The 25230-nt window shown below is 42.5% G+C and overlaps 1 long non-coding RNA gene across 1 annotated transcript in view; it reads right to left on the bottom strand.

Moving 5' to 3' along the window:
• Positions 1–3124: 3124 nt before the first annotated feature.
• LOC132251449 (uncharacterized) overlaps positions 3125–25230 on the bottom strand; it is a 113201-nt gene continuing 91095 nt past the window's right edge. The window contains exon 3 of the long non-coding RNA XR_009463527.1: positions 3125–6679. This is a non-coding gene — a long non-coding RNA (uncharacterized LOC132251449). The remainder of the gene's footprint in view (positions 6680–25230) is intronic.

Raw genomic sequence — 25230 nt, forward strand, 5'->3', positions numbered from 1 at the left:
TGGCACATCTGGATCACTTTATGCTGGGACAATTACCCCTTAACTAGTCACCCAGGTTTGACAGTCAAAAGAGAGAAAGCAACTACAATATGTTCAAAGATCTGGCCCAACAATTGTGAAGTATTTGCCAAATTTTGTGTGCAAAGGAAACTTTTGTGGTTCTAGCCCCACCTTGCATGTTGATCTGATTCAATTTTTATATGTGCAGTCTTGGATGAGAGGAAAGCTAGAGCAGTAGTTAGAGTGCTAGCCTAGGGAGACTGGCTTATGTACTTTCTCCACCACAGACATCCTATGCAACTGAATGCCTCAGGAACTGAACTCAGCCTCTCCATGTTTCTATTTTCTACCTGTATAATGGCATTAACATAGGGGTGGGCAATTATTTTGACTGGAGGGCACTTAATAAGCTTTGGTGACCTGCTAAGGGCTGCATGGGTAGCCCCACTCCTTGACAGTTGCCCCATCCCCTGGTCACCATACTGGGACCAGAAGTCCCAACCCCTAACCCCAGACCTTTGCCACTGGAAGTCCCTCCCCTTACCCCCCAGAAATATTCCTTTTGGCGGGGGCGGGTTGCCATCTTGGAACCAGAAAAAAAACCAAATCATTCACCAAAAGTCAAACATCTACTATAACATGTTTTAATTTTATTACAAAAAATATTTGTCATGATTTCTGTTTGCATACCATATATAGAGAGCACTGCATAATAATAAAAAAATAGTCTTGTATATGGTGTTGGGGGTGTAGAATGTGGTTGGTGGGGTGTATGGTGAGGTGTGTGTGTGTGTGTGTATGTGTGTGTAGTGAAGTGTGGGGGGTGAGGGGGTGGCTGTGTGTGGGCGGGCATAGGATATGTTGGGGTGTGCTCATATGTCAGTGGGGGTAGGGTCTGGGTGTGTGAAGTTTTTGGTGTGAGAGGGAGGGTGTAGGTGTGGGAACCCCCCACACTTCCCCACATGGCACACAGCCCCCACTGCCAGCAACAGCAGCAGGTGGGAGTACTTGGGGTGCTCATGCCGAGTGCAGGTGCTGGCGCCTGGTGGTGTGCGGCTCTGGTCTGTGCTGCATGCAGGGATGAGGAGCACAGCCTGGCCAGCCTGTCTCTATCACCACTGCTCCACGTGGCATGCCTGCAGCTCCCACAATTTCACCAGGGGGAGCCCTGCGCTGGAGCTGGCTCTCTTCCCCGCCCGCTGCTGCACAGGCCCCAGGACTCCACGGGGAGTGGAGGGAGCCCTGCCCCTGCTTCCCTGTGGAGTCCCGGGACCTGTGCAGTAGGGGGCGGGATAGGCAGCCAGCTCCAGTGTGGGGCTTCCTGCTGTGCGAGTGTGGGAGCTCCAGGTGTGCCATGCAGAGACCCCGCAATACAGGCAGACTGAGCAGGCTGCACTCCTCGCCCCACATGCAAGGCTGGCTGGAGCCACACATCAGAGGGCACCAGAGCCTGTGCCAGGTCCAAGTGCCCCTGCATACTGCTGTTGCCAGCAGTGGGGACTGCACACCATGTGAGGGAGTATGTGGGGGGTCCCCACATCTTCCATCCTCCCTCACACGCACACCCTGCCTGCCTGAGCTTCATGCTTCTGCCACCCCCCCCGCCGCCACGCACTGCCACACATCCCAGCTGTACGCTCCATGCTCCTGCCCAGCTGCAGCTCCCCCCACCCCCACCACTTCCCTCCCTGCTGCCCAGAGTGAGCTGGATACTGGTGAAGCCAATCAGGTCGCCAGCAGCTACAGCAAGGGCAACAGCCCTACCCAGAAAGTGTATGCTGGCCAGGCTGGGCACTTCTGCCCACAAGGGTCAGAGTGAGGTGCAATTGGATATGTTGGGCAGTGTACGTATGCATGGGTGCCTTGCTCCCACCCTTGTGGGTAGGACTGGGTGGGTTCAATTTGTTGGTGGGTGCCATGTGCCAGATGAAAGTGCCTGATGGGCTGGATGCAGCCCATCAGTTGTTTTTGCCTGCCCCTGCATTAACAGCACTCATTAACTTCATAAATGTTCTGACCGTGAGGATGACCATGCAGGACACTCAGGCAACATAGTAACAGGGACCCTGGTATTTGCAAGCAAATTTCTTCCCAATATCCAGCATTCATATAAGTCTCTTTTCTTTTCATAGCACCAATGAATGAAACAAGTCATACGAGTCCAAGCAAGCCATGCTCCTGCCTTCCTGTGGAGCAATAGGTATTCTTGAGTCATACAAATAAAACACAATGGAAAAGAGGTATTACATGGTAAACTATCAACAGAGGGAATTTTACAGGCTTTATAAAGTTACAGTGTCTCTTTGTAAAATACTTTTTTCTAGGTAGATGTCTTTTGTCTGCCTAAAAGTTGCTTGAACTAGAAAGATTGTGATTTTTTTCCAATTCCATTTATATCAGCTAAGCTTAAAGACAAAGAACTTCTTGAAGAAGTGGTATGATGAAGTCAGGATTGAGCATTTACCCTAGACTGGGTCTGGAGCCAAAGGGCAGGTGTAATGGGAATAACACAGGTAGTAAGAATGCAAATATCCCACACTGGTGAACCAATATGTTTTGACCCTCTTTCTCTCTCTCGCTGTCACTCTGTCAAAGAGGACAATTCAATCTCTGGGCTAATACAAGTGTCTGGTTCCATGTCAGTATCTATTCAGGGTTTAATTTTTATTCAGCCTTTTTATACTCCCAGTCCACATATCTAAATCCGGTGTTGTTCTGTGATTTAAGGTCTATCTATCCATCTCCTCGCGGAGTTATTCAGGAATCCATTTCATTAGCTATCCAACAGTTTGTCAGTGCAGTGCAGTAACATCAGGGCTACATTATGTTCAAAGAACAAGATTATGAAAAAAAGCCACCTTTAACAAAAGCATTTGCTAGGAAATTATCATGTTCTTTGTGTTATAAATTCTTCACTATTAAGCACATATTTCAACTGAGAAATTATGGCTGCATCTTTGATGTTAGCAATCAAATATTCATTGCCTTGATTATTCAAATAATGAGATACTTTATCAGTTTTCTTGAAAAAAAAATCTCAGAAATAAAAAGACAAAGTGCTGAAAGGGGTATTCAATATTTAGTTTACTGTCAGCAGAAGAGTCATTATCCAGTAGGATCAATACAACAGGGTGCCGGGGAAATGCATGCTTGTTGCAAAAGACCTCAAGTTTCCAAGAACCATTACAGCACTGTAGCTACTTTGTGCTCAAAATGAAAGGCCAGATTCTCAGCTGAGAACAACACGCAGCTCCATTAGAATTACTGGAACAATTCCTGCTCTAAATCAGCAAAGATCTGACCTGGAAGTAAAATTCATCCTACAGCTGTGGGGTCTGTACAAGTGTCTATTCAAATTTGTCTGCAGTGGTCCATGGTATCATATAGTGCTCACAATTTCATCCCTAAACAAGTAGTAATAACTAATCTTTTTAACTATAGACTTATAGAAGAATTAAGGCTAAGACAACGGGATGCAAGTTTTTATTTTCTTTCTGAAAAGCAAGCACCATTACTTACAAAAGCACATCAGAGCAAGGATAATTTACTTAAAATAAAAAGTAACATATTAAGACCCCTCATTACATTTAATTGGTTCAAGTTTTTTCTGAGTTGGCTGATGAACATTTAAACACAATTAATTTTCAGCTGCTGCATCATGGGCTGGAAAATATTGTTTGTTATAATTCCTATCCATTCAGGTTAACTGTAATCAACAGAGAATGCAAGTTTTGTGCTGTCTTCATAATGATAAATATAAATATGGCAACAATATTTTTACACTTTATGTACTACGTACAATGCATCATTTGTAAAAGACTGCTCCTAGTAAGAGAGAGACAATGGCTATATGTTGTGGAAAAGTACACACTTATAATGAATATTACGCAAGGTAAGAACCAATGTATGAAATGCCCTTTTATTATTTTATGTTATTGCACACTACTCCATACTTCTGGTATTCACAGACCCATGCGAAAATGAATTCTCAAAAACAGATATGGATGACTTGGTTTAAACATTATTTTTTCTTTAGCTTTACATCTTCACTCAGAACAACTGATGCCACTATAAAGCCAGGTAATACCGAACACTTCAAAATTAAATACTAGTGCAGTCAGTGCAGATGAAATGCGGTTAGCGATTTTATGACTCTAAGGCCCTTGCCTCGGCACATGTTCACTTAAGGACATCATGGGATCTGATCCCTGATCCAGACAATTGTGCGTCCTGCCATGCCACACATCACAACTAAGGCCCAAGATGGACGTCATGACTTTAAAATAATAATTTAAAAAACATAGAACTTTCTCTTCTTTTTCGTTTGGTCTTCTGGCTTTTCAGACTTTGCAGCACACTATGATCATGATTTTCAAGCTTTCCTCTGAAACCAGAACAACTAAAAACTTACTCTGAAATAGCTATATGAAGAATGAGATTTTTATATAAAGATTCCAAAAGGAGGGACTTTGGGAAGAATACCAGATATCAAGGAAGTTGTGATGAAAATCAAGAGAGCCAGCAAGACAGAGAGTGATTCAAACTAGCCCCAAATGAATCTTATCTTTTGAACTGTAGAGTTAACAAAACACCAAAACAAGAAGTGGTTGCATTTGTTTGTCATTGTAGCTTGTCCTGTTTGGCTTCTCTGAACATCTAGTTTCATTATGTCCAGATATCAAAAAAATGACAAAACCAAGTGGTATAAACATAGTTTTTGTATTTTTGACCCTGTAGAAAACCAGAAGACTCACTGCAACATCTTCACCGGTGAGATTTTCTGCCCAATTTTGCATCCCAGTACGTTAAACAGTCCATACCATTTGACCTGCCATGTTTTTTTTGAGTATGTATCTGAGATAAATTTGCCAGTTTTGAGCGAAAGTATATAAAAATAAAATTATTTAACATGTCATTGGAGTTTTTTCCAACATTTCTTAACTAATCTTAAAACAGGTCCCCGCATGAAAAATACCATTAATGGTTGGTGGTAGTCCTGCTTTGAGCAGGCTGTTGGCCTAGATGACCTCCTGAGTTCCCTTCCAACCCTAATTTTCTATGAGATCCCTGATCTTTTATGTATTAAAACATCTTCCCAATACCTTCCTTGCTTCCCCTAAACCCAATCATATAACTAATGCACAGCATGTCCACTGAACAGTCATCCTTCAGCCAGAAGACTAGAAACTGTCTACTTCTCTGAAGTCTCCAGATAACACCACTGAGCTTACCAGACCATTAATATCCCAGTAGTCCAGTTCATAATATACAATTTAATTCAACAAAGCCCCATTATCTCAAGCAATATTGTCAGAATATCAAGCAAAGTTACCTATTTCTTATTAAAAATAAGCTGCCCAAGATATATTATTTAAATATTTAGGTGGCTGTATAAAGAAAAGGAAGATACAAACCCATCCATATTCAAGCCTCGCCTTTTCAAGAAGGCTTTTTATAATAGAATATGAAAAAAGATTGCAATGTTACAAAGAAGTCAAGGAGAAATAGGACAATTGGGAGCGTTAAAAGCTGGTGAGTGTTTTTATTTTCATTTCATTTCTGCTACCCATCAAAGTAAGGCATGACCTCACTGTCTTCTCTCCTTCAGCAATGATTTTCCATTCATACTGAGAGAGTCTAGTATATCTATTAAGCCTAAGTAAAATGCTAAAATAATTCCTTAAGCAGTGTATAAAAAATTCATTATCTTGTGAAGGCCAAACAAGTTCAAGTGCCAATGCAATAACGCACTGGATTTCTCTTATGGTCATCATTGTTGAATAGGCTAGGTTGTGCACAGATGGTATTTACAAAATACAATAAATGGCTTGCTGGTGCTCACTGTGATTAAACTGGGCTCTAGAGTGGAAGAACTGCACTGGATTTATTAACTCAGAGAATATATTAATTCAGACAAAGAGACCGCAGAATATGTATGCTTTCTTATTTCAAGAGCCTGCCACTTACCTCCATTTTGCCAAATGCGGAGCCAGATCCTCAGGTGAGCTCAGATTTATATATATTTGCAGAAGGCAATAGAGCTATACCAATGCATACCAGACAAAGATCTAGCCTCTTATTAGCAGCTGCTCATAGCTGTGTTATAAGAAAAATGTGATCATTGCACAGTGTTCTATAGGGGCTGTATGAGGGGTTTTGTTGGAAAACAAGATGTAGAAGGGTAGCTGAGCGGCCCCTACAAACATGAAATGATCTATTGGGGTGTGGCAGGGACACCGCCAAGGACCGAAACCTAGTTCCGACACTAGAGCAGAGAGGGGTGTGAAAATCACAGGACGCTGCTGAGGATCAAAAGCACAGTGGTGAAGATGCTGCCACTAGAAGGCAAGCTGCACCAGTGCTGGGGGGAAAGGAAAAACAGCAGCAATGGTGCACCACGCATTCATCCGCTCCAGCACGGACATGCTTTATAGCTGCGTGCTGACGCCAGTTTTCCAACTGGTCCTTGGAGACAGCTGATATTTGAGGAGGACTGGAAGTGAGTCCTCCAGATGGCCCAAAACGGCCGGAAACAACAACTTCCCTGGCAGGAGCGAGTGGTTGCAACCCCAAGAGGAAGGATGCCCAGCTAAAGCTGACTTGGAGGAGCCAGGATACTTACCATTCTTGAGGCCATGGATTCAGGATGAAGCCGGTGGAGACTGGGACAGCAGTGAGTCTGTAAAGAGAGAAAGAAGAAAGGAGGATGAATCTGTAAGTAGCAATCAGGGAAAAGGAGAGTGCCTGGGATGAAGGCATCCTGGGGCAAACATTAGAACTAATCAGGCTGACGCAAGGCCTGAATTAGGACGGTACACTCTCGGAACCAGGACTGTGATTAGATATGGGCTAAGGCCCAAACATGGCTGGTGAACTTCGTTTAGCCTTGGTCAAGGATTATCATAATCTTTGGTTGGTGCAAAGTGGGGTGTAGGGGAGACAGAGCCCCAAGACGGAGATCTAGGCAAGGAAGTCAAAAGAAGTTACCAGGAGAGACAGGATTCAAGAACTTCCTCGCAGCAATACTCTGTAAAAACAAGATGTGGCAAGTGAGCATCCCTGGGGACCTTTTGAGGTATCTTACTGGAAGGCAAGCTGTTGACTTGAAAGGAGACAGCTGCGTCCAAACAGCAAGAAAAGGCGAAGCACTCAAGTGAACATCACGGGATGTTACATGGGGTCACACAGAAGGCCACAAAAGGAGTTTTTAAAGGTTAGGCCAAAGGAGGGGCTGCAGATATGTATAAACTTAGTGTTCTTATAACCCCCAGAGAACTGGAGCCCAGTGGTCCTCAACTGTCTGGCTCCATGGACGAGGTGAGTGGTGATGCACATGGGCCAGTGCAACCCCACATGACCCAGTGCACAGGGTGGTGTCATCCAGTCCACAGGACACCCCACAAGTCTGGAAATTTGGCATCAATGGAGCAATTGCAACTTTAACTGCCATGACTCTGGAAGCCATGGCCCAGAGATTGAACATCACTTTTTCAGCCCATAGACTGAAGATCTGTTATTCAGTGGGGGTGATGAATTTGTTCCAGTAAGTTCAGCAGAGCCTTAGACCACATATGGCAGCATCTCCAGGGCATACTTTTAAAAATGTAAAAGAGAGAGAGAGAGAATAATTAATACAATGTTATGAGCCAAATCCCATATCAATCCCTTCCAGGTATACATTTCAGAAGGGAGTAATGTAGTTTGATGAATCCACAAGGGTTTTTGAGTCACAAATCATTATGTCCAGATGCAATGAAGAAGTGCAGTGATCACGTTGTGCCCAAAAGAGGTCTCTATCTGCACAATAGAAAAGAGACAGGGACACCAAACTACAATAGCACAACATGCAGTGGTTATGTTTTTGGGGGTTGGCACAAACCCTTCTTCTGCTATGTTGCTCTCACAAAGGTCTGAATTCTGTGTTTTGCTTTAAAATTCAACTTCAAATGAACCCATACCTTCAACCTCTTTAAAACATGTGGAGTCAGAACAACAATGTGGTAGGAATTTTGAGGTCACAACCTGGTGAACTTTTCATAGCTTGGGGTTACATTGAAAACATTTTTTGTCCACTGTGGGTGCATCCAGGCGAGCCAGCATGTGCCTCTTGCTGCATCTCAAAGCAGTTTGAGATGTGGCAAGAGGCACGCTGGAAACAAAACAATGGCCCCCTCGACAGCGCATGGAGCCCATACACACAGGACCCGGCCCAGCATGACAGGTAGTCCCTGTGAGCAGCATCAGCCCCTGGGTGACAGCCTGAGTGGCCCAGAGCTGCCTGAAAGTGCACAGTGCCATGTGAATCTATGCAATGTGGCAGAGGCAGCGCTGGGTACCAGGCAGCTGGGGCTGAGCTGAGTTGCCCCACACTGCAAGGGGGGGACTGTGCCAGGAGGCCCTGAGCACCCCAATGACTGCTCCTGCTGCCAGTGAGCTGTGGCCCTATGAGGAGGCTTTGGGCCCTGCAGGCGGGGGACTGTAGCCCCTTCAAGAGGACTCTGGGCCCCCTGTGGGGGGGGGGGGGCTGTAGCCCCTGTCGGGGAGGCAGTTCATGAGCTGTGCAGGGGGACTGCATCCTACAGGGGACAGGGGACCCACCCACCCCTCCTGAGAAGTCTATCCCACATGGCCCCCCCCACACCCACATTCCCCCCACAGTCCACCCACTAACTCCACACCCCCAAGCGACCCCCACAAAGCCCTCACCCACATACCTGGCCCTAAGGGTCAGGAGTGAGGGGACTGGGGTGGGGGACAGGCTCTGGGTTGAGAGTGAGGGGCAAGGGCAGAGGCAGGGCACTGTCATATCAGTGCTGATCAGCACTGCACATCCTGGGGGGCAGCTCTGATTTTTCCATGAAAAAAAAGCCCAAACTAAATGCCAAAGTCTTTGGAGATTTGGAATTTATTTTCTTCTGATGAGAGGCGCACTGGTAGGCTTCCAAACTGCTTTGAACTTGTAAATATATCAATCAATAAAACATTGGTCAACTGATGTCTCTATATATAGTGGAATTTAATTTTAATAGTGATAGAACACTATTTTGGGTATTTTAATGAGAATTTTTTTTTCAGAGAATTTGCAGTTTTTAAACAGGGAACAGCAGGCTCTCTGCTGATGAGACAAGTGGTGAGACCTGGGCAGAGGAGCCTGTCCAGGGCCAGCACTGGGGACCCAGCTGGAGGCCAGATGAGGTGGCTGACCTCTTGGCCATTTGGAGCCAAGAGGACACACTTGGACAGTTCAAAGTGGACCACCACAATGAGCACATCTTCTGGGTGATAGCTGAGCAGAGGCACCCCTTCCGGGTCTGGCAGGCATGCAGCCTTGGGGCTGTTAGTCCAAGGGGGCAGATACTGTCGCAGGTGACAGCAGGTCACAGCTAGACAGCAGCCCCCACTGACAGACCCATAGGTGCTGGCCCGAGGCTCTAGCTCCCCCTGGCTGATCTGGGAGGAAGTGGGCAGGGTTATTTTGTCCCAAGTGACACAACTTGCCCCACACCAAAGTGCATGTCCAGGCACATGCGCTAAGGCAAAAATCCCCGGCTCTAATTTGTGCTGCTCCTATTTGAGCTGCAGCAAGCACACATGCTTCCATGTGGGGATGCACCTTGTTTGTACAAGGGTTTTGGGTCCTATATCTTTCTCTCTCACAATAACATATATAGAGATCACTGCCCCAATTTTGTAAACACTTATGCAAGTACAAATAATCCCACAGAGCTCCTAAATTTAAGCACCGGCAAATCAGATCCTTGAGTGATCTATTGTGACAGTTTTCCTCAATTTTCTAAGAAAACTAGTTTTTTTCTCCCTCTGGTAAATTAAGTACAGGGAATTCTCCTGTGTAAAGTTATGCCTGCTACAACAATAAAAATTTATCACAGTACAGTCTGAATTTATTACTGGTTCTATCATCTGTCCATGAGCCCTTTCATTGAACTGAAGAATCAGTATAAACTATGTGACCATAAATACTTTTACTGTAGTGTAATGGCAAAAAGATTCTTCAGGGTATAGATGCTCTCTTCTGAATATAACATTCAGGCTTGAATTGCCATTTGTATTTATATGAAGTATGAGCAATATAAATATTGCATCATAGCCTGCTGGCTCACACATAATTGCCTGCTGGATGCCAATTAAAGTGATAAAATGGATGAGAGATGGAGGGTGGGATAATCAGAGCTAAAGTAAAAATAGCAGGAAGTTTCAAAAGTAGAAATGTAGTTTATGACAACTTTCTGAACCAGGGATAATAATCTACATTCAAGAGACAGAGCAAAAGTGTGGAGCAAGAGTTATATGGATCATGCCTACAGGATGAGTAGTTACCAAAACAGCAGATGCACAGTACATGCACTCTACATCAATCTTTGCCACAAAAGTAAGACATCTCCAGGTAAAGATGGTCACAACATAGAATTTCCATTTCATGGGAAATTTCAACATCTCTCATCATGAGGATATTTTTAAATTCCCATTATACGGAAATCCCAAACAATTTTGGATGAAGAAAACTTTTGTTTCTAAATTAAATCCATTTTCAGAATTTCAAAATGTTGTTTCAAGTTTTATTTTGCCTCATGCTTTTTATTTTTAACTTTATTTTACAACATGTAAATAGCAACAGTGCAAAATGTGCAAGATTGACATAGCATAAAACAATAATTGCAACATTCTATTACTGCTATTTGGAAAAAAAAACAACGTTAAGGGCACGTGCTACTTAATACTGATCTAGACATTTTATCTTCTTTTTCTGATCAAAGCATCTCCTATCTACTTAAGTCTCCATTCACACTCTTTCTTTCCTACCTCCATCTCTCTCTCTCTCCTCTCTGGGACTTGCAACACTTCTAGCATCTTTCAAAATAGTCCCTATCTCCAAGTCCTCTTGGAGTACCTTTTGCACTTCTCTCTCTCCCACATATTTTTCAATGCACTTTGAATTAAGGCTGTGTGAAGCTTTGGTTGCTGATCCAATTCGGAGGAGATTTGGCCTGATTCAGTGGCCAAATCTCCGAATCTGAATCAAATCAGGAGATCCATTAATCTCACAGAATCAAATCGGAAGCCTCTGATTTGATTCGGAGAGATTTGACAATTCGGACATAGACACAGCTTTAAATGTTTTTTTCTACATACCTCAAGATACCAGGTGACTCATAATTGCTGAGGTGGTGGGGCAGATGGAGCGTCCCATGGGAGTGTTGGTGGGGGGGGGGAGAGGAGTCCCCAGTGCTCTTGGCGGCAGACCCAGAAGTAGACCAATAGAACTTCCAGGTCTGTCAGGGAGCACATGGGGGACCCCCTTTGCCCCCCAGCTTGGGGAGTAGTGCCTCCTGAGTCTGGGGGGCATCCAGGGTCCCCCTGTGGCTAATCGCCAAGCTGGCAGGGGTGAGGGGAGGGTCCCCCTTGCACTCAGCAGCGGACCCAGAAGTGGACCAGAAGTACTTCCTGGTTCCACTCCTAGGTTCACCGCTGAGCACGTGCCCCCCCCCACCCCACACACACACACACACACACACACACTCACTCCTGTGAGATGCTCCATCTGCCCTAGCATCACAACATACACGAGCCATGCCTGGTTCCTTGAGGTATGCAGAAAAAAACATGTAAAGCTGTGTCTATGGCCAAATCACTGATTTTCCAAATCAGAATCAAATCTTCAGATTCAGCTGAAACTAATTGGGACAGTGATCTGAATCAATGAATCGAATCACTGTCCCCTGAATTGGCCCGAATCCAAATCCAAATCAAATATGGCCCATCTTGCACACCCCTACTTTGAATCTCTTCCTCGTTCTCTTCTCTATATACTTTAAAACAGGGTGTCAAGCATCTGGCTTGTGGAGCTACTCTATATGGCCTGCCAGATTATTGGCTTGGTCTGGAGGGTGTGGCCTTAGTGGAAATGGCAATCAGTAGCTGCTGACCAAGCAAGGGTGACAGTCCCAGTCAGAATCCAGCTGCTTCATCCATCCACTGTGCTGTGGCCCTAGCTCCTTTGCCACTAGCCATTGGCCCCCGCCACATGTCCCATGCTGGAGCCAGAGCTGGAGCTGCCGCTGCCACTGCCACATGGTCTGGGTTGGAGCTAGAGCTGCTGCCATCATCACATGCTCCAGGTCAGAGCTACAGCTGCCATCACAGCTTCTTTATACCTTTGTCTGGATCTGGCTCACACAGAGCCTCGTGGTCTAGATCTGGCCCGAGGCACAAGGTACATTTGACGTCCTGCCTTAAGAGAATTTAACCATGGCCCCCTCAATCTTTATTCCTCATATGTCACTAAGTCATTCAACAAAGGTGGGAAAGGATAAGTCTTCTGCTGCCAATGGTGATATCAAACCATTTTGCCATCTTTCTCTGTTCTCTAAATTACTTATTCTCAATTTTAGGGGAGAGAGATAGGATGCATAATGATACTGTGGTACTGTGGGTACTTCCCATGGTTCTGGGCTTTGCTGATTGCTTTTTGGATAGAGATGATCCTGCCTCATACGACCTCTGGAGGTCCCTTCCAGCCCTACTTTTCTACGAATCTTTGATTCTTTGAGAGATAGCAAGGTTGCACTGCTCTGCCAGTTAAAAATCAGAAGAGATGGTCCTCCTTTCACAGAGATAACAGCTCAGTGTTTAAAAGGCTCAGTGCATATTTCTAGAACAGCACTCAGAGGAGAAAGTCATAGTGATAGGAGCATAGTAATTTCTAGCTCCTCCCTTTGGATACATGACTCATGAACCTCTCTGATATGCTAATAGACACTAGTTTTGACTTTGGCTGTCAACATTCAATCAATAATTTAGCATTCACTTAAAAAAAAAGTCTCAGAACTTGCTAAGAATTTTTGCAGGTCCTACAAATGTTGCATTTCACATGTAGTGCAAATTTGCACAGAGAACTGCAGACTCTGCAAAACCTTTTCAGCTACCTTCACATGTGGTTTCTTCAAATTATATTTGATTTCCATGCACCTTTTTTTTTCTTTCTCTAGCCTTTAGTCCCAGCAACAGTTTTACAATTTGGGGGCTGCAATACTGAGCACAGAGTATGAAACAGAATGACAAAAACAGTCTGCAAGAGAACAGCCAATTGAATAGACGACTCTTTTCCATAGGGAAAAGTGAGTAAATAAAACCTAAAGTGGAAATCCTATAAGATTTTTGTATTATTTCATTTAACAAAATGTAACCTTTATTGTTTCATAAGTGAGTCTTTAAAAGGCTAGAAGCATAGTTCTGGAACAGAACCTGTCCTAGAGAAACTGCTGAGCACTACCTTTTATATTGTTGTATTAGTGCAATTCATTTACTGTGAAATGCCCACATTATTGAATCCTATTTTTTTCCTAGCAGCCATTCATACAGTAAAATGCAAAACACCTAGCTTAAATAAATAAAACAATACCATTGCCTGGGTAACTCAGAAGGTAGACTATTCTGTATAATGGAAATGCAAATACAAATGCGATAGTTATTTCATGGCTAGATGGAATTTATGGAACTGTTGTGCAATTTTTTCTCTCTTTTGTCCATATAATGGTCAAGTCTCACAATAATCCAGCCTTGGATTGCCACATACCATACATTTTATTGCACTGTTTTTATGGGAAGATGGAATTTAAAGAACAGATATGAACATTTTTTTTCTGATCTAACAGTTTGGTGGCCAGAGGTAAAGGTACTGAATTACCAAAGGTCTTTCAAAGTTATTTCTTAGACATATTTCTTTGTGGAAGATTATTTGAGCTAATAGTTGTTTTCCTGTGGTGCTCTTGTTCATGCCTCGTGGTGTGCTCAGCACAGCATATTTTTGTGTGCAGCTCTCAGCACTCAACATGGGAGAAAGTGTTTTACTGAAGAATACGTAGTTTATACTGTGCCTCCTCCCCCTGTTGCCTGTTGGATTTCTTTGAAGCTTCAGGTATGAAATCAATTTAAGATTAAGGATGGATGAAACAGTTTGGAAAAACATAAGACCAAATTGTGGCACGTCCCATTAAGCAACTCTTTTTTCTAGTGTTCAGAAAAGATTTGTCAACAATCATTTACTCTTAACTATTTGTTCCACTCGGGATCAGAAACTAAAATAATAAAATAGAGATGATTACTTATTATGCCGACATCCAGAAACCCAAAGCAAGGATGCAAACATCATTCTGCTAGGCACCATTTAGAAATAAATAATTTTAAAAAAGGAGACCAAGATGTCTCTTTGGTGGTAAATAAAGCACATCTTTGCAAAATTTCCAGCCCATTTCTTCATTCCATAGATTCATAGAAGTTAGGGTCGGAAGGGACCTCAATAGATCATCGAGTCCGACCCCCTGCATAGGCAGGAAAGTGTGCTCGGTTCAGATGACCCCAGCCAGATGCTCATCTAACCTCCTCTTGAAGACCCCCAGGGTCAGGGAGAGCACCATCTCCCTTGGGAGCCCATTCCAGATTTTGGTCACTCTAACTGTGAAGAAGTTCCTCCTAATGTCCAGTCTAAATCTGCTGTCTGCTAGCTTGTGGCCATTATTTCTTGTGACCCCCTGGGGCACCTTGGTGAGTAGAGCCTCACCAATTCCCTTCTGTTACCCCATGATGAATTTATAGGCAGCCACAAGGTTGCCTCTCAACCTCCTCTTGTGGAGGCTGAAGAGGTCCAGGTGCCCTAGTTTCTCCTCGTAGGGCTTGGCCTGCAAGCCCTTAACCATACAAGTGGCCCTTCTCTGGACCCTCTCCAGGTCATCCACATCTATCTTGAAGTGCGGCGCCCAAAACTGCACTCAGTATTCCAACTGCGGTCTGACCAGCACCCGATAGAGGGGAAGTATCACCTCCTTGGTTCTATTTGTCATGCACCTGCTGAAGCACGATAAAGTGCAGTTAGCTTTTCTGATAACTTCATCACACTGATGACTCATGTTCATCTTGGAGTCCACTAGGACTCCAAGATCCCTTTCTGCTTCCATGCTACCAAGCAGGTCATTCCCTAGGCTGTAGGTGTGCTGGACATTTTTCCTCCCTAGGTGCAGCACTTTGCATTTCTCCTTGTTAAACTGCATTTCAGAAATGGCTTCAAGAAGAAACCTGGTTTCTTAGGGCTTCTCCACATTAACTGAAGCTACATTACTTTGAGATTCATCTGGCCTCAATAAGATCAGCTTTTTCTAGGTACTGAATTCTTACTTCAGCTTGATTTGTGTTATATAAGTACTAAAATCAAGAGATTTCTCCAACTGAACTGACACACAGAGATGGCTCCAGGCTATTAATATGCTGCTTGCGCAGAACAAAGAGTGCTAACTAAGACTTCATTCTATGGAGCATAAAAGTCACCATATTCATGCAGAGAGACAATTTTTAAACAAAGGACTTTAGAAGAACACATGGCATACCTATAGTGCAAAATAAGAATGTTAATACTTTTTTTTTTCTTCACTCGCATACATGCCTACTTTAAGATCCCAAGGCAGGATCTGAATATCTATTAAGCTAAAAATATTTTTAAAATTTTGCTCAAAGTGCATTAAAACAACCTCCAAGATGTTGGCTAAAATGACAAAAGACCGGCATTTACAAATTACAACCCCTAATGCAGAGGCTTATCAGAGCATGCTGCTCAAACCACAGAAAATTAGACCAGGCAAATATCCAAATATGCTGTAGGAAATAATTCGGCAGTTCATAGGAAAGAAACTAAATGATTTGCAGGGCTTTTTCACCTCTAGGTTCTATGAATGATTCCATGATTAAACTGATCTTCCTGATGCACACTCTGAAATTAGTAAAGCAGTTAGAAAAAACTTTTACTCTTGAAAAGTTTCTTATATCCTGGTTGGATTTTGCATCACCATTTTGTTTTACCCTTTAGGCTAGGGACAGGAGTTACAAATAAACTGGTTTAAGTGATCAGAAATTGGTTTAAACCTGTAACTGAGCAGAAGTTCAGTGCACATAAATCCGTTTTAAAATGGCTGAAACTGTTTTAAGATAAACCTGGTTGAATATAGTATCAGACTCGACTGATTTAGGTCAAACCAGTTTATGAAACTTCTGTACCAGACCCCTTCCTGGTTCAAGTTAAATCAGAGTCCCCCAGCATCCCAGCATGCTTTGCAGCCCTGGGCTGGGCTGGACTGTGCTATCTGCTCCAGAGAGCAGGGTGGGCCCTGCCCCTCTGCTCCCTAGCTGGACCAGTGAAGGCTGGCTCACTGCTCACCCCCCAAGGCAAACCCAGACTGGGTTTTGGGGCTAGGGAGGGGGGTTAAACTCACCTTCCCTTGAGTAAAAACCTGCTGTGCTGGCTTACTTAGTGCTAACTGTGATTGTTCACTACAAATCCCAGAGGCAGCTGGAAGCAGGAAGAGGAAATTATGAGCAACCCTGCAAAGTCCCGCTGCTCTGATTCTGGACTGCAAATCCCAGAGAGCTCAGGAGAAGCAGGAAGAGTAAGCAATGACACAGCCCATGCTGTGCTTATAGTTCTTCAGTTTATAGTTTTTCAGAGAAAGAACTATTCTTGTTCAAGCTTTTATGAATTCAATGCCACTACCTAGAGCAGAGCACAGGCTGGGGTCAGGCCACACCTCCTTCACTCCAGCAGGAAGGGGGGAAAATATTGGAGGACTAGCCCTCTCTGGCTTCTAGCTGGAGCCACTGCAGGCTTGTGACTGCATTTCGTAAATCAAAAGTGAATGTGTGTTCATTTACTTATTGGTTCAGTCTCTGTAGCTTAGACTAACCTGCAAAGGATGAATCAATTCAGCCTTGGGCTTTTTGACTGTCTGTACTTACCCAAAATAATGATGATAAAAATATAAGTATGTATTCAAGTCCCTTCGCCTTTACTTGAAATCCATAAAGATTCAATGAAGTCCAACATTAGACATATGCTTAAGCTTTGTATTTGGCCAAAAACAAAACTTAAAAAAAACCTTATCAGAAACACTAAATCAGAAAAGAAGAGCTTATTTGAAAGCCCTGGAAACATTGCTTACATTTCACTTGCATTGGTTCACAACAGATAATCCCGACTATATTAACTACCACACTGGAAAGTTATCCACACATATGCATTGCTATATATTCACAGATTTTTCTCTTTGAGAGAGATCTGTGTGTCAGCATAGTTTAATCTTCTCAGATTGCTAATATAAGATAATAAAACATGGGACTTAACTGTCAATATACAAGAGTCCTGAAACTCTGAAACAATCACAAACAAAAGGGAGAAACAGAATGTGAATGACCATTCCCATTATTTTGGAACCATAATTAGAGTCTAGATATTCCCCTTCTTCATGTTTAGTGAACTGTTCAAATTCAAACTAAGGCATGAAGTCTGAGTAGTAAATGCACTGGCTATACCTCCTGCAGCAGTCAATATATACCAGCTGATGATCTGACCTACAATCTATTCATTATTATCCATTATATTATCCACTATTATTATTAACCACTAAATTATGTACCTAAGCTACCCCTAGTTTTACAGTGCCTGAGAACTACACCATCTTTCATGTAAGGATATATAACAACTCCCACAACGTTCTCACAAGCAAGCTAAGGAAGTATGGGTTGGATGAATGCACTGTAAAGTGGACAGAAAATTCACTAGATTGTCAGGCTCAAATTATTCAAAGTCTAGTTGGCAGCTGGTATCAAGTGGAGTGCTCCAGGGGTCAGTCCCGGAGCCAATTTTGTCCAATATCTTCATCAATGACATGGAAGATGGGATGGATTGCAGCCTCAGCAAGTCTGCAAGTGACACAAAGCTGGTTGGAGTAGTAGATACACTGGAAGGTAGGGCTAGGGTAAGAGGGCACTTTTACACACGCTCCAGGCGTGTGGGTGGCACTTTAATTGGAGCAACTCTAAGAGCCGCTCTAAGTAAAGCACCTCAGCATCTCTTGTATCCGCATCCCTGCGCTTCAAAATGGTAGCAGGGGGAGTTGAACTAATGCTTGTTTGATGCCTGGTTTAGCAGCAGCTCTGCAGAAAAGGACCTGGGGGTTCCAGTGGACAATAAACTGAATATGAGCCAGCAGCGTGCCCTTGTTGCAAAGAAGGCTAAAGACATACTGGGCTGCATCAGCTGCATTAGTAGGGGCAATAACATTGATTAGAGGGCTGAGGCACATGACTTATGAGGAGAGGCTGAGGGAACTGGGCTTATTTAGTCTGGAGAAGAAAAGACAGAAGGGATTTAATAGCAGTCTTCAACTACCTGAAGGGGTGCTCCATAGAGGATGGAGTGGGACTGTTTTCAGTGGTGGCAGATAACAAAAAAAGGAGCAAAGGTCTCAAGTTACAGCAAGGGATGCTTTGATTGGAGATGAGGAAAAACTTTCTCACTAGGAAGGTCGTAAAATATTGGAACAGGTTACCCAGAAAGATTGTGGACTCTCCATCCTTGGAGGTTTTTAAAACCCAGGTAGGCAAAGCCTTAGCTGGGATGATATCGTTGGGGCTGGTCCTGCTTTGAACAGGGGGTTAGACGAGGTGACCTCCTGAGCCTAGGTGACCTTCTGACTTTCCAACCCTAATTTTCTATGATTCTAACTCCTTTGTGAGGTAGAGAAGTACTATTATCATCCTTTGACCCTAGCTGACTTCCTGTCCTTGAGGCAAGGGGTGGACTTGATGCTCTTCGAGGTCCTTTCCCGCCCTAACGTCTATGAAATCTATGAAATCCCCATTTTAGTACTGGGGATTTTGGTTTAGAGAGAATAAGTTACTTGACCAAGATCATGCAGGAAGCCAAAATTAGTTACAACCCAGGCTGGCCTACAAATTACTTGATCCCCTTTTTTGTAAGTAGTAGCAAAGTTGAGTTATCTACTTACTCTTTAGCATTATGCAAAAAGCTTGACCTGGAATAAAGCTAGCACCCTTGAGATATGAGCGGAAGGATCAACTAAACAGTTCATTTCCCTGCTTCCCCTCCCAGTGCAGGAATATTTAGCCAGAGAGAACAGTTTCTAGTTCTGTGTTCAATCAACTGTAGTTTTAAATGTCTCAAGCGATTGGGAATATTTTCTTTCTTCTTCCTGGGAAGTTAAAGCATGTCAGTTTAAACTAATAAATATCTGGGTTGACTGTGACATTTACAAGTTGCCTGCTCCTCTGTGCTCTGTGCTCAAGTTAACAACTCACATTCTAAAGTCAGTTTCTTAATTATCTTGTCTTCCCCCAAAAGGTTTGTCAGGAAGCTTTCAGCTGATATACCAGGTAAGTGTGCTACAGTAGTGGAGAACAGGCTCCACTTTGACAAGCTTACTGAGTTACTGAAGACTCCTGGCACAAGAAGTGACTCAGCGGCTGCTTCAGTGCCTGCTTCCTCCTAACCCTCAAAAGGTCTTTCTGACATTCGTTTCCTTAAAGGGGTATTTCGTTCTTTACCATGCAGGCAATAGAAAGACAGGCAAAAAACCCCCCAACCCATTAAAAATATTCCAAAAAATGGTATTGTTGAAGGCAGTTTGGGGGAAGAAAGCTGCTATGGAGACCAGGTTAGAAAATGAATTAACAGAAAAAGGGTGAAAAGGAAAGAAACAATGCCTTAGACACCACCTTTTCTGATTATGAAACAGCCAAAACACTCTCACTTACATTTGTAAAGAAGCTGTTGTATTTGCTAATTAACTGTGGCATTTAAAAATGGATAGCTTGCTTGAAAATATAACATTACTCTAGAAAATGTACAATCTTGTACCAGGTGGGAGATTTACTGAATGAACAAATAGATAGAGGACTTTTCTAGTGTGGCCAATTTTGGGAAAGAGACTTTCTGTTCTGTGAAGGGAACCTAGGGCAACGGACTCCTGGTCTGGGACCAGAATACCTAGGCACTATGGTGTTACAACTGTAAAAAATGGCATTGATAACATGTACTATTTTGTGTGCTTTTTAAAAGTCAACCTCCCGGAGTCATGTGAAAATAGGAGAACTGTAGTTTCAAGTAAATAAGTAGATACCTATTTCTAATAGTTTGAAGAAAAGGCTTGAAGCTGCAAACCCTAAAGGCTCAGTTACCAGAAGGCAAATATGTTTGGGGATTTTTTTTTTATTTCCCCAGAATCTCATGATTTTTAAATCAATTTCAGAATTTCAGGACGTGAATGTACTCGTTATTTGGGAATGCCTAGGTTTGCATTTCTCTCTCGAGTGTCTTCACTTCTGAAAGAGATGTTTCACTGTTGTGACACAAGTTACTCAGCTTTACAGTGAACAAGTAGTGTATGGGCGGGCCACCATTGGAGGACCAGTGTTGCAATGACATGCAGGGGTAGGAAGCAGGTGGTACACCAGAATCGGCAATACAGCAGTTATTGAAGGTGAAGGTCCAGATCTTCAAGTGTCACATATCAGCACATCTCCATGAAAGGATCTTGACCTAAATCCTGTCATTCTTAATGAGCAAGACTTGTTTAATTATTCTTGGTTAATTGGCTGTCTTATTTTGGCTGATATCAGATAATCTACAACATAATCCTGAAATATGGTTAGAGATTTTTAGTATATTATGAAAATTCTTTGATTCTCAGATGGTATAAGTTGATGCTCACTCCATGGCTTCAGTGGAACTACACCAATTGATATCAGCAGAGGATTTGGCCAATAGCTTTAAATGAAGTCCTATGTAATCAAAACCACAGAGTTTGGCCAGTGTATTAAAATATTTTGTGCTCAATAGCATTGATTATGTTCTTTGTATATCATTATTTATGGCAGGGATGGCCAACTTGCAGCAGGCATGCTGTAAGTGGGATGGGGTAGCTCTGTGTGTGTCATGGGGCAAATCAGGGAATGGGCAGGCATAAAGTCAGGGAACAGAAAGAAGAGCAACAGGTCAGGCATGAAGCAGAAAGCAGAGCAACAGATCAGGCAGGAGAATGGGATCAAAGTGGCATTTGGGGAGAGCACAGGTCTTAATTTGTGGCACACCTTCCAAAAAGTTTGGCCTTCATTGGCGTATGGTTTTATAAAGTTTAAACTGAACATATTTCTTTCCTTAAAATCTGTTATTACAACTATTCAACCCATTTGTGTTTAATATTATCAGCTACAGGAAAAAAATAGCAATTAACCAATTTGTATACTACATTAAATCTCTCTCCTTTCCCCTTCCCAATTTAATTCATGGGTATTATCTTCAAATCATTGAACAACTTTAACCAGTAAGACGGAACAACAAAGTAGTAATTAGAAACATAAATCCTTCTCCTTTTTTTTTTGTATAATTTGTCACAATGTCAATACTTTTGCACAATTTTGTGGGCGCCTCAATTTCATTCCATCTGAAAGCTCAAAGCAGCCATAACAAACAATAATTTTGTTAGTGTTTATGAACTGACTGCAAGTATTTTAAATACAAGCCCTTATGGGACAATGATTGGTTGTTTTCTTGAACTGAAAATGAGTCTGCCGTTATTGTTCATTTGTGAGCTAATCTTTACCCAGAATCTGGTAAATGCTCTTTGTCTTCTGCAAAAGGTAAAGCCGACATTCACAACTCCAGCTTCAACATGCAGGAAATATTTGCCTCTTACATAAGCGGGGAACCAGATAAAGAGCGCAGGCATCTACTTTGTTCCTGGGAATTATCCATCAGCAGTTCTGCAGATATCTGCATTACTAATGTTTCAGCCCTCCCATTATTACAACAAGCAGCACAGCTGGCTAATTGCAGTGACTTACTCCACTATTGTGGCTTTACTCTGCTTCCCCCTCTAAGGTGGAGTTAATGGGGCAAAGTGTAACAATTTGATGCCTGATAGTAGTTTACAAGGAAAGGATGCCTACTTTGTGTTCTTTTCCCCTCGTCACAAACATCATGATGGAAGAGCCTATTAGCAAGCAGCTGGCAGGGGAGTGTGAGAACAGCCATCACCTCTGTTGGTCCGATTGATTGCATTTCCATATGACCTCATGCTGGTTCTTTCCCTTTTGTGGCAAAAAAGTGGAATGTAGAAAGCAGAGCAAAATTTGAGATTTGAAAGATGTATATATAGCCTTGTGCTAATACTTTGATCACATATCCATCATAGCTTCTTCCCCCCTGTAAAGGCAGCTGTCATTGAATAAGCAATTAAATGCTTTTTAAAAAAGATAATAAATGGATATAATCAAAAGGGGGCAGTTCATCTGAGGGCACTTCGAAAAAAAGAAACTAATTAAATCTCAGAAAACCATTGTGAGGGAGGTCAGTAGAAGCCCCATTTTTCTGATGGATAAGCAGAAGCACTGAGAGATGATGATGTGTTCCCATTCCCCCAGCCATTTAGTGTTGGACTCAGTAATAGGCTCCTCTAGAATTGGTTCTTATTCCCTGTTCTAAGTGTTATTTGGAAATTAGAGTGGAAAGCCCTGAACAAGAACAAAAACATTATGCTATGATATGAATAAAAACTTTCGGTCATATGAGGCCAAAGCACAAAATGAATCACAATTAGCAAGGCTCGTAGATACAAAAAGAAAAAGGGTTTTATAAATGCATGAGAAAAAGATGACACAGGAAAATAAAGGTCCATTACTTAACAGGAAAAGAGAGCAAACAACTGAGAATGCAAAGGGAGCTAAAATATTCAATGCCTTCTGAGCTTCTATTTATTCCATCAAATAATTAATATATATATATTTTTAAGACTAGATACTTAACCAAAGCGATTAAAATTTGGAAAGAGGAGTGCTGGACAGAACTAGGAAAGGAGAGGAAAAAGACTATATATATATATATATATATATAGGTAGGCCTGAAGAAATTCACCCTAGGGTACTTAGGGAAGCAGATCTATCGAGCTCTGAACCAGCAGTGATTGTTTTTGTTCTGTAGTAGAGCAAACTTTGTAACCTTTTAAAAACAGGGAAAGCCAGACTCAGAGATCATCTTAGCTACTTTTAATCCTGGAAGGATACTAGAACAAATTATTATACAAGTAATTTATAAGCATCGAGAGGATAATGGGATGAATAAAGAAGCGAGTCAACATGAACTTTTTCAAGAACAAATCATATCAGACCAATTTAATGTTATTTGTTGACAGGGTAATTGGCCTAGGAAAAAAGGGAGAGCTAAGGATACCTTAGTTTTAGTACGGCTGCATGACATTCTCACAAGGAAACTAGGAAATTTGATCAAGATGAAATCATAATACAGGTGCCCAACAGGTGGAAAAAAATCAAGGGTAGCAATCAATGTTTGCTGTCAAACTGTGAGGCCTTTTCATGTGCACCCTCTTCAGGGGTCCATCCTGGGACTGGTTTTATTCAATATTTTCATTAAATACTTGGATGATGGAATAGAAAGAACATTTATAAAATTCACATGACAACAGGCTAGGAAGGGAGATAAGCACTCTGGAGGACAAGACAGAATTCAAAATCATCCTGACAAATTGGAAGGATACTCTCAAACCAGGATAATTAAATTCAGTAAGGACAGCTGGCAAAGGGCTATGCTTAGGGAGGAAAAATTAAGCACAAATGCAAAGGGCTAACTGGGTAGGCAGTAGTATTCCAGGAAAAGATATATGGTTTGGAAATGTTTTAACAAACTAAGTATGAGTCAACAACATGATGCTATTGCAAAAATGGTCTGTCTTATTCTGTGATATAGTAACAGGAGTGCCATGCATTAAAAAAATAGGAGGTAATCAATTTGTTTTACTGAGCAGATGTCAGCGGAAGTATTGTGTCTAGTTTTGGGCATCACTCTAAATATGTCATGTAGAGAGGAGATTCCAGAGGAGTAAATGGCAAGAGTCCATAGGAAAGCAGCAAGAATAGTACAAGTTGTAGAAGCTAGACTAGAAAGGGCTAAAGGGTTTGAGTTTGTTTGCCTTTAGAAAAGACTAAAGACATCATATGAATCCTATAATAAGTTAATGGTTCTACAAAGAAATCATTTGTTTGCCCTACATAGTACAGAATAAGAAATAGTAAACTTTGTTTGTAGCAAATAAAATTTAGGCAAAGCTTTCTAACAATATGGATAGTGAAACACTAGAGCAGGTAACCTAGGCAGTTTAGGGTATCTCCTACTCTGGAGGTTAAGAACAAGTGAGACAAACATCTGTTGGGGATAACCTAGTTAGTCCTGTGTGAGTGCATGGGGTCTTACTAGGTTGCTTTTAATGCTACTTTTATATGATTACAAACAAGTTTGTGGGGTCAATGTGGCTCAGTAACATTAACTAAATACACACAAAAATAATCTCGAAGGGTCAACAGAAATTTCCAAAGGAAAAAGTTATCTGAGATGATGGAAGTAATATAACTTTCTTCTCTTATTTACCCTTTTTACCTGAATCCAAGATGACTTCAAATGTAAGATGACCACCAGTAATTACATTCTATACATGGAAAATTATAAACCGTGCCTGCCACAACAGTGGGTGGAACGGGTGGGGGACAGGACACAAATTTATTATAAATTTCCATGCATCTAATTCTAGATCCATAGAATCTAATTATTGGAGGGTCGTCTTAAATGTGTTGCCCCCTACCCACCCCCACTGCAGCAGGAAATGTAGAAGCAGAGGAGCAAGAGCAAGCAGCAGTGGGGGAGGGTGGGGGGCAATCTGCCCCTGACCCTTGCTCCCCCCACTTACACCCATACTACTTGTACCCCTAGTGCCTGTGCCCCAGCCACTCAGCTCCTTCACCTCCACCACTGCTTACCCTATGCAGAAGCTCTGGCTCCAGCCCTGGCCCAGCCCCAAGTCAGTGCCACAGCCAGAGCCTGAGCAGCTCCCCTGCTGCTGCATGGCCTCTCCCACACTCTCTTGCCTTCATGTGCTGTCTCCCCCAGGTTGGATCCAGAGTCAGAGCTGGACTCACAGCAGCTACCTGCCTTGGACTGTACTCAAATCCAAGATAAGGTTTCTTCTTCCCCCATGCTGAATGGGGAGGGGGAAAACCTCACCTTGGATTTGAGGAAATACTGTATATTTCAGTAGTGCTTAAACATCTCATCAGAGATTGGTGCTCTATTGCATTTAGCACTTTATTAACACTTAAGGCAGTCCCTGTCCCCAAAACAGCAGTTCATAATGAGTCTACCTGGTTTAGAATTTGTATGTATTAGCTCTAAAACAGAATAAAAAAAGCAACTGAGATACAGAAATTTTATCCAATGATTATTCATGACCTGTATTTTTGGATCAGATTTTTGCTGCTAAAAAGACAGAAGCACTTGAAATGCACTCCACTAAGAGAAGCCCTGCA

This window comes from Alligator mississippiensis, chromosome 7 (assembly GCF_030867095.1).
Source record: "Alligator mississippiensis isolate rAllMis1 chromosome 7, rAllMis1, whole genome shotgun sequence".
In the NCBI taxonomy this organism is placed as follows: Eukaryota; Metazoa; Chordata; order Crocodylia; family Alligatoridae; genus Alligator; species Alligator mississippiensis.